Raw genomic sequence first — 9,116 nt, 5'->3', positions numbered from 1 at the left:
CATCCTGAACACACTGCAGTTGTTACTAAAAAGGAGAAGGTGCAATCTCTGGAAAACAGTCGGTGCGATACAGATGTCCTTTGGCAGAACAAGTACACGCCAAAACAAACTATTACGGACTTTTGGCTTAACTCTGAAACCTCAAAACCTGAAAGGATATCAGTAACCACACATTTTTGCCTACGACAGTCCTCCACCTGAATACAGATGACGAATTAAAATGGAGGTGCTGAATAACATCCTACAGGGGTCTTGAGCGGAACTAATGCCCCATAGGTCGGTTACCACGCGGCGCTGAGGCAGCTGCCAGCGCGCCCTAGCAACCAGTACCGCCAAACCCGGGGGGAGAGAGCGACTCGCAGTGCATGTGTCCCAGCATGCTTTGCCGCCGTGGCGCCCTCCACCCCTTGCCCTGGAATAATGGCCGCACGGGAGAGATGGGGGAAAAAAAAGAAGAGAAAAGCGGCGTGTCGCTCTGGCCTCATGCTGCTCGCTGCCTTTTCAAACCCGGCTTGCGTGGGGAGAGCAGAGACACGGGGCAGCTTGGGCAACAACAGTCACCACAATGGACTAGGATGGAGGTCGTGTTCCCCCTCCCAACCCCTCCCACAGACCGCCCCCACCGCGCGTACAAGGGGTACGTGCATGTGGATGACGTTCGATGGAGTTGCTCTAAATTGCATTCTTTCATTTTTCCACCTTAGTGGTACAGAATATTGCATTTATTTTATTTTTTTATTTTTTTTAAAATGACCTGTGATAAACAGATTCTCGGAGATGTTTGCAGAGCCCGACTCGGAAAAGTCGCGGTTCACCCGCTAACATTCACATGTGTGAAAAAGCACCATCTGTGCTCGGAGCCCTGCAGAAAGAAGAAAAAAAAAATGGCACCTCAGCCATCATTCCTTCAGTCCCTCAGTATTGTGAAGGTAATGGGACTTTAAATCAGTGCCTTGCACCCTCAGGGTTCATTACGGGGTGACGGCCCATTGTGGCCGCTCTGTGGTGACAACAAGTGGCAGTGGAAAGGGAAAGGGGCAAAGAGGGGGGGGGGTGGAGAAAGTGAGGCAGATGGTTAGGAGGGATGACAATGGCGCCGTTTCACAGTGTATCCTCCACCTGTGGTGTGACGGAGGCGGCTATTCGGGGGGGGGGTTGCTTTTGATCCCTGCCGTGATGAATGCGATGGATGGTCATGTCTCGTGCTGACAGTCGGCGTATCATTGCTGATTGAGATGTCTAGACACCCGCAACAGAACGCTATGAAAGCAAACTCCGAGATGGTTTTTATTCTCCACTTTGGGGGGGGGGGGGGTGAATGTAGAAAAACTGCGGTGCACGGCACAAATTTCACATGTCACAACATCGACATCGCGAAACCCCCTCCGCTCCGGCGTGGGGGAATGCGACCGCACGAACACAACATCCACAAAGAACTTCCTCCTCGGAGCGAATGGCTTCTCCATGTGAGCATGTGCTGTGGAGAAAATAATAAAAAGCCAGACTGGTTGTTTTAGCAGCGAGCAGGTGGTTCCTGGAGTTCAAAGAGTGCAGGGATGAGGTTGTGTTTTCTTTCCTCCAGCAGAGTTTCTTCTACCCCCCCCCCATCTGCTCTTTCTTTCCCAAAGGGCCTTGAGTCCTCCTCCCAGCTCTGCCGACTTCAGAGTTGCATTATTATCAGCAAAGTGCTTTTAAATCCGCTCCCCCCCCTCCCCCCTCCGCTCAACACCAGGATGTCCCCCCCCCCCCTCTCCCCCCCGGGGCGAGCTAATCCTCAGGGATACGGATCCGTCCCTTCTCCTCGTGCCTGGCGTTCCTGAGACAGCTGGGAAAGCAGTCTCTCCGCTCGGGCCCAGTCTCGCCGTAGCAACGCCGGGCCTGCGGAGAGCTTTTGGGCCCTTCTTGCGGGGAGGGGGGGGGCACAGTCTTGTGCAAAAGGCGGTATCGTGTGGAGGGATTTGGGGGGGGGGGGTGAATGTGGTTTTATAGCACACAATAAAGAGGACTCGAGCAGGTCCCCAGCAACTGGGGAGTCACCCTGCTCTCGGATGGCCAAAAGCAAAATGTTAAATAAATCATATTAAACTGCTCACAAAAGCATTAACGGAGCTCTGATGTGCAGGTACTTTCCTATTCTTGTTTTTTTGTTGTGGTCCCGTAGCACCTATCCTGCTGAGGTGGATTTGTTCTATTTCGGCCCATTAAAAATGTAGCATCACTGTCTAGACGAGACAGAGTCTAGTTTAACAGGGTCCTTGCGCCTCGGGGTTGGATTCTTTTTCAATGTTTTGTTTTATAATTTTAACAACTTACATTTCGATTTGTGAGACTTTGCTCTCCATTACAGCTTAAACAGGAGCTGAAGTTGAGTCGTTTGTGTCATGTGATGTGTTTTACCTTTTAAAAAAAAAAAAAGTTTCAGAAGTCTAAATGAAGTTCAAAGTGTTAATCTCCTCGGGACTTTTGAGAAGTGAACAGAGAGACAGAGGCTTATTTTCCTGAGTACGGAGAGGATGAGGGAGAGAGGAGCCACAAGCTGCAGAAAGGAAGGGTGTGTGTGTGTGTGTGTGTGTGAGGATGGCGAAGGGTGGTGGTGGTGGTGGTGGGGGGGGGGGGGGGGTTAAATATAGAGAACAGTGATAGAGAGGTAATCATCTCCACTCAAAGCATATTTCATCCAGTGGGGTTGCTGGGAGGATGGAGGATGAGTCAAATCCGCACAGACGTCTCCCTCCCCCTTTCACCCCCCCCCACACCACACACCCAAAAGTTTCACTCAAGCCTCAGCTCTCTTCAGTCTTATTTGATATCTGTCCCGTCCTGGCAGAGCTCTTTAAGGGGCTGCAGCAGAGGAGCGGAGACGGTTTCGTACGTTTTCCAAAGACAGGGGGCAGTGTTCTCAAGGGTAACAGCTGGATAACCTCATGCGAAGGTGAAAACTAAAGGACGGAATCACGGTTACTGTGCAAAATTATTCAAAATTACAGTAAATTGCCAAAATCTAAATTATATTCATCTGCAGCACCCTGTCGATAATCTGTATGATTTGCATTACTTCACATTGAAGTCTGGGGATAACGACGCGTTCAATGTTTAAACCTCCTGCATGAACTTCAAAGAACTCCCACTGTCTGACGCAACCTCACCGATCCACTCGCAGGCTTCCTTCCAGGCCAATTCTGACTCGCCGAAGGACACGTTAACGCGAGCCCGTTGATGATCCCCCCCCCTTCGTTAGCGGACAGACTGGTGTCTCCCTCCTGGTTCAGCGCCATCCTGAAGATGCATCTGTTTGCCTCCCGCATCGAGACAGAAATAGCTCTTAATAATGAAAGATTGATGTCAAAGTAAGCTTGTCATTACATGCTGCAGTAGACAATTAGGTGCCTCCCAACACACAGCAGCCCTCTCCTCTTACTCCCTTTTTCTTCCACTCTAACAAAGTTGCTGAAGTCTTTTGCCTGAATTTGTTTGGTTCTACGGTCTAAAGGGGACAATGCAACACGGCCGAGGTTGGAAAAACTGAAGTGAAGCAAGGTTTTGCTTCCAGGGTTTGTGGATTACAGAGCATCTTATAATGTTTGTCTGCACGACACAGTGCAGATTTAATGCGGAGCGAATTATACTTGTCGTGAAAGGCTTGCTTCCTGTTTCCAGTGCTGCACTGTTTGGGTTTAATCTCCAGGGTGGGGGTTCTTGGGAGTAAATTCAAACATCCCTGATTGGGTTTAGGGTCCATTTATTGTGTAGAGTTTATGATATAAACATAGATAGACACGAATCGCCGTCGTTTCTTACCCAAAAACATCACACTATTCCAAGTCATTTGACGGCATCGACACGGTTTTGAATTATTTAACGTACAGAAATGTTGCCCAACGGACACCGGCTGTAACACACAGAACTCTTTCACTGTTCCAACCCGGGGTCCACTTCTCCAGGTGCTCCCATTGAAATCACAGGCACCTCCCCCTCACTCCGTCAACCCCCCTTCGCTGCTGGCCGAGGCCGTAGCCGCGACAGCGCCTCAATGCATTCACAAACACCCACCGGGAGGACTGACGTCTCAATGGGACGCCTATTCCCACCCGACCCCCCCCCCCCACTATCGGCTTACAGGCCGTAATTACAGCCAATCATCTTGGATCAAGCACGTCCGCGTGAGCGGGCCAACGTAACATCTGCTGCTCCCGGGCCGAGGAGGAACTTTTGCACTGAAAGGTGAGCTACTTTCAGAGGGGGACGAGAGAAGGGGGCGGAGGGCGGGGGGTAACGCTAGCAGGTACCAAAGGCTATTCAGAAACCGAACTCACAGGGGAACTTTTCTTTTTTCTTCTCCCCGGGAGGAGGTGCCCCGAGGTGTTTGGTATCTGCCATGTGCCAGAATCCTTATCTGCATCCAGGAAATGCTCAAGGGTAAAAAATACAACTCACCACGAAGACGTCTATGAGTAACATTCTAAGTATTCTGAGGCGGATTTGGAAGTTAAAATGACTCTGCACTGAGAGGGATTCTGTCGATCCTTTGTGTTCTCTGAAGGCCACGTTCCCCCCCCTCCCCCCCCCGCGGCTCTGAGAGAGAAATGTCTACGGACCCCATTGCTCGCCCGGTGTAGAAAAGAGTTTGAATTCCCCCCTTTTTATTTGTGCAAAGAGGGAGCCTTATCATTGCAAGAATTAGTTCTTCCATATATCCATATCGGCCAATCAGATCATCACAGCTGGTCCAACACGTGGAGCAGGGTCAAACTACTCGGTGTTGTGCCCATTTGAGCCCCGACTCTCCAGCCGGTTTAATGAAGTGGAGACACGATTTCGTCACGTGCGGTTCAGATTCACCCGAGGCGTACGTTCACTGAGGACTTTATGAACAAACGTGTGCTTTTACTCCCTTTGGTGCTCGTTTTATGCGTTGTTTTACAGAGCCGGTGAGGTGGAAGCCACTCGGAGGACATACAGAGAAGTAGTTTGTTGTTGAACCGAGAGGGAGAAGACAAGAAAAACCTCAAAGCATTGCTTTAAAAAAATAAAAAATAAAGTCGCAAACACAATTTCTCTGCAGCTCGGAAGGGTTTGCTACCTTGATTAAAGGCGCAAAGAGGGGGAGTGTGAACCAGATCCCCCCCTCCCGTCGCCTCCCCTGCTTTTGGGCCGGGCTACACCCTGTTTGACCCCATGTTTAGTCTTAGAAGGAGGTCATTAAGGGCTTAAGCTGCTATGTAATGAAAATGTTGTGACAGCGGCAAAGGGGTGAAGTGAAAACAGGCTTTAGGAGACAGCTGAGCCTCCACTCCGGGGACCAACAGGAGGGTTTAGAAGGAAAGCGGGGGGGGGGACGATGGTTATCTGCGTACCCTTGAGACACTGACATTAGCCCCTGAGACCGGCGGACGGACAGCACCGGCGGCGCCCCCCTCCGTCACAGCGAGGAGGTTCTGATCATCAGCGGCGATCTAATCCAAGACGAAACGCCCTGCCTCCACCAATTAAGACTAAGCCGGAGGATCGTATGCAAGGAGCTTGTTACCAGCTAGCGACCGCGGTCCATCTTTTCTTCTTTTTCCCTTTCCCCCCCCTTCTTCTTCTTCGACGCCATTCATCATAATTCCGTGCCGTGTTGGTTTTTTTTTTTTTTTCCACCGCGTGGTTGCCAAATACGCCAAAAATGAAGAGTAATGCGCTCTGTCCGCAGCTCCTTCATCCCCCTCGTGCAGCGGCACGCGGCTTGTGCCACCGCTTCGCTGCCCTCGTCTCCTCCGAGGGCCAGAAAGCACTTCCACGCCGCTCCGCTGCCACAGCGACAGTCTCACTTTTTTGGAAACCCCGGCCCGCTCCGAACCTCTCAGTTTTGTAGCAGCAGCAGCAGCAGCAGCAGCACCCTGTACTTTTCCGTGAGAATAAACACCACAGGTATGCCGCGCTGGCCGCTCCGCACTGCTACACACACACACACACACACACACGGACTGCGTGACGTGGAGTCCAGCGGTGGCGACTGGGGCCAAAAAGCCTAATTCGCACACCGGGGTTGTGACAAATGAATTAAACACAAGAGCGTGAAAAACAAAAAAAACGTGCAAATATTTATCATCAGAACAATTGCAGAGTTGCCTTGCTCTTAATAAAATGTTGATAAAGGCAGCGTTTGTCTGTCTAAGGTCAATTGTTCTAAGAAGTTGTATTGAGACACTTACAGACTGTCTTTTTCTTGGGCTTTTATTGTGAAAGGTAAGAAAGGAAAACCTGATGTGGTCTGCCTCTGTCGCAGCAGAAAGGAGCATCAATGTTTGCTTTGCTTGGTTGATGAGTTATATAATGGAAAACATTCCTTTTCCTTTTTCAGAAAAGACAAAATTACATTTGTGTTCTCGTGTAAAAGTACTCAATAGAAAAAATAAACCACAAAACGAAACTCCAAAGTGAAGAAGAAGTTAGAACTTTTCTTTTCATTTCTGTTCATCGCAGCTTGTCTTCATCAAGCGCCTCATTAATTCCTCCGGCGTCGTTCCAGCCGCCCGCATGCATCATCTCGACCGCCGAGGAGCAACCTCGGGGCCGCGGGGCCGATTACACGCGTCCAGGCCACCTACCCCACGGCGTTGGCATCCACGGGGGGGCAGGTTCAACACCCTCCCCCCCCCCCCTCCACAACAATAAGGCATGAAACGGGCAGGATGACATCGCTCAGAGCCTTGAGGAGAGACTCTCAGCACGCCCCCCTTTTCCAATCTTCTCATCCATCCATCCACCCCTCATCACCCCCCCCCCACACACACACACTGTCCTCCAGTCTGCCGTACCAGAAGCAGACAGGAAGCCTGGAGGAGGGACAAACGGATTATCTCTCTCTCGCAGCAGCAGCAGAGAGATGCTGTCCTCGCTCAGATTGCTCCTCGCTCTGTGTGTTCCTGCTGCAGTTGCCACTCCATCTACTCCGAGGCTGCAGTTTGTTGGTGTGTGTTTCACCTGCATCGCACTCTTTCGACTAAAAGGCCCTCTGCGTTTATTGAGCCCTCCTCTGAATGAAATGCTCATCAATTTGAATGTGATGTCACTCATCAACAAGGTGTTTTAGCACGTTTTATTGCATTGTTTTGGCCCAACCAAACCCCCCCTTGGTAAGAACCTGTGCTCTCCGACAGGTAGCCTGACGGCAGTCGACGGCCTGTCGCCGTGGGTCACCTGACCCCGACGTACCACCCGTAGTCGCACTCTTGCCTTTGTGAGGGCACACGGCCGCATTGCTGTGATGTCATCGCTCCATTCTGCAGCAGTAACTGTTACTTCTACCTGACAGACTCTCATTTTCTGCCCCATTACCCCCCCCCCCCCCCCCCCCATTAATTGCCTACAGCCAGCCAAAACAAAAGGGGAGTCAGGGGGACCCGGGGGTTGATTCAGGCCTGCTGGGGTCCTCTGTGGGGCGTGCGGATCAGACTGAATCAACAACAGCAAACAAAAAAAAAAGCCACAGAGCCACATTTGGTCTGTTTTCTTTATTTTAATGGATAGGGTTTTAATTTGAAACAGATCAACGCCGTCTCATTTGCGGCGGCGCAGGTGGCGAATGTGCACAGACATCCATCATCTTTTTCCGTTCTCCACATGTACGTTTTAGACTCTGCGAGGCACCGTCGTTTTTTTTTTCTTTTTTTATTTGGCAGGCGCCTAAGAATTGTAAACTAGATGTCTGGATTGTAATTTTCTTTTCACGGGAGAATCGATAGATTCTGCGCAGCGCGCTCCTGACTGAACCTGCCGGAGCGTGCTTCTCGGGCCTAATGGACCCGCGAGTTCCCATCTGTTAGCGAAGGAGATCTCAGCGGGTCCTCTCCCCTCGCCGTGTCCACACACACACACACACACACACACACGCACGCACACACACACAGCATAGCGGAAAAATGTGACGACTTTTATTGACTTTTAACCCTCGAACTGTGCAGAGCAGAAAAAACACGGGCAAAACGTTCAGTCGCCACGTTGCCTGGTTTTCCATGTCGCGACCTTGCTGTGTCCCCCCCCCTCACCCCTCCCAGCGGGCCGTCTTTGTCATCACATCAGGATGAAGGGTTGGGGTTAAATCAGTCACAGCTAGCCTGCCGATACTGACGAGATCCTGACAGGCAAAAACAAAGTATTGATCTTGCAATAAAGTGCCGTGTGACAACCACCGATTAAGACATTTTTCATCAGTTGCTAAACCATGACGACTGATTCAGAGACTCAGGTCTTCTGAAGAACACGGGGCAGGTCCGACCACGTTTGTCAGCTAAATAAATCATCAATTGTCCATTCGCACGATGAGGCTTTTGGTTCTAAACTTAGTGACGGATCAACAGTGTGAGGCTCAGTGAGGAGACAGAGTAGAAGTGGCTTTGTGATCAAGCCCCGCTTTGCTTTGTCATCTTTTCAACTTCTTTCCTTCTTCACTTCTTTTTTTTTTCTTCACACGGGCCGTTCCCGAAGCGCTTTCCTCTGAGCTGCATTCAAGTATCCTACAACGCTGTGAGCACTGCTAGCTGTAAACACAACATAGACGTATTTTTACCTTATAAATTTGTATTACGGATGGGTTGGCAAACAGTTGCCTGTTCACACATCCAGCAGACATTTATTAGGAGTTGCGTAACAACTCACATACGTCCTCCCTGAGCCAGTAGAGTAAATGTTACTGCAGAAGAAAGACTGACCTGAAACAATAAAATCCGAACAATGAGCTCAAAGCTGCTAAAACGGTCAAATCTAATTCCCTATGGGTCCATCACTAAATTGAGATCAAAATATTGGTTGGTGCAGCTTTGATTTAACATTTAAAACAAACACTTACTTCTGCTTGAGGCCTCGGGCGCGACAGACCCCTCAAACACACGTTTGTTTGAACAAAGCTCTGCAGACGGGATGAGCTGCCAATCAGCAAATCACATCTAACTTGTCACACATGTGCTGGTGCGCCGGTTTGATGGTCAATTAATTAGGGGTCATAAAAAGCCACTCCCAGTAGGTTTGAGGGAGGAGGGGTCATTCCGGTAACAGGATCAACCTCTCCATGTTGCTCAAATTACTTGAATTTTGCCCCTTTAATCTGATTTGGGTGCGTCTGGCCTCAGCAGGAG

The 9,116-nt window shown here is 50.2% G+C and overlaps 1 long non-coding RNA gene across 1 annotated transcript; it reads right to left on the bottom strand.

Moving 5' to 3' along the window:
* Positions 1-8,003: 8,003 nt before the first annotated feature.
* LOC134107875 (uncharacterized) lies at positions 8,004-8,906 on the bottom strand. Its single transcript, XR_009942848.1, has 3 exons — positions 8,831-8,906; positions 8,641-8,693; positions 8,004-8,522 (listed from the first exon to the last, which is right to left on the bottom strand). It is a non-coding gene; the product is annotated as an uncharacterized LOC134107875 (long non-coding RNA).
* Positions 8,907-9,116: the final 210 nt, after the last annotated feature.

Source organism: Pungitius pungitius, chromosome 21 (assembly GCF_949316345.1).
Source record: "Pungitius pungitius chromosome 21, fPunPun2.1, whole genome shotgun sequence".
In the NCBI taxonomy this organism is placed as follows: domain Eukaryota; kingdom Metazoa; phylum Chordata; class Actinopteri; order Perciformes; family Gasterosteidae; genus Pungitius; species Pungitius pungitius.
Note: the sequence above shows the minus strand (reverse complement) of the source record. Positions and strands in the feature narration are given on the sequence as shown.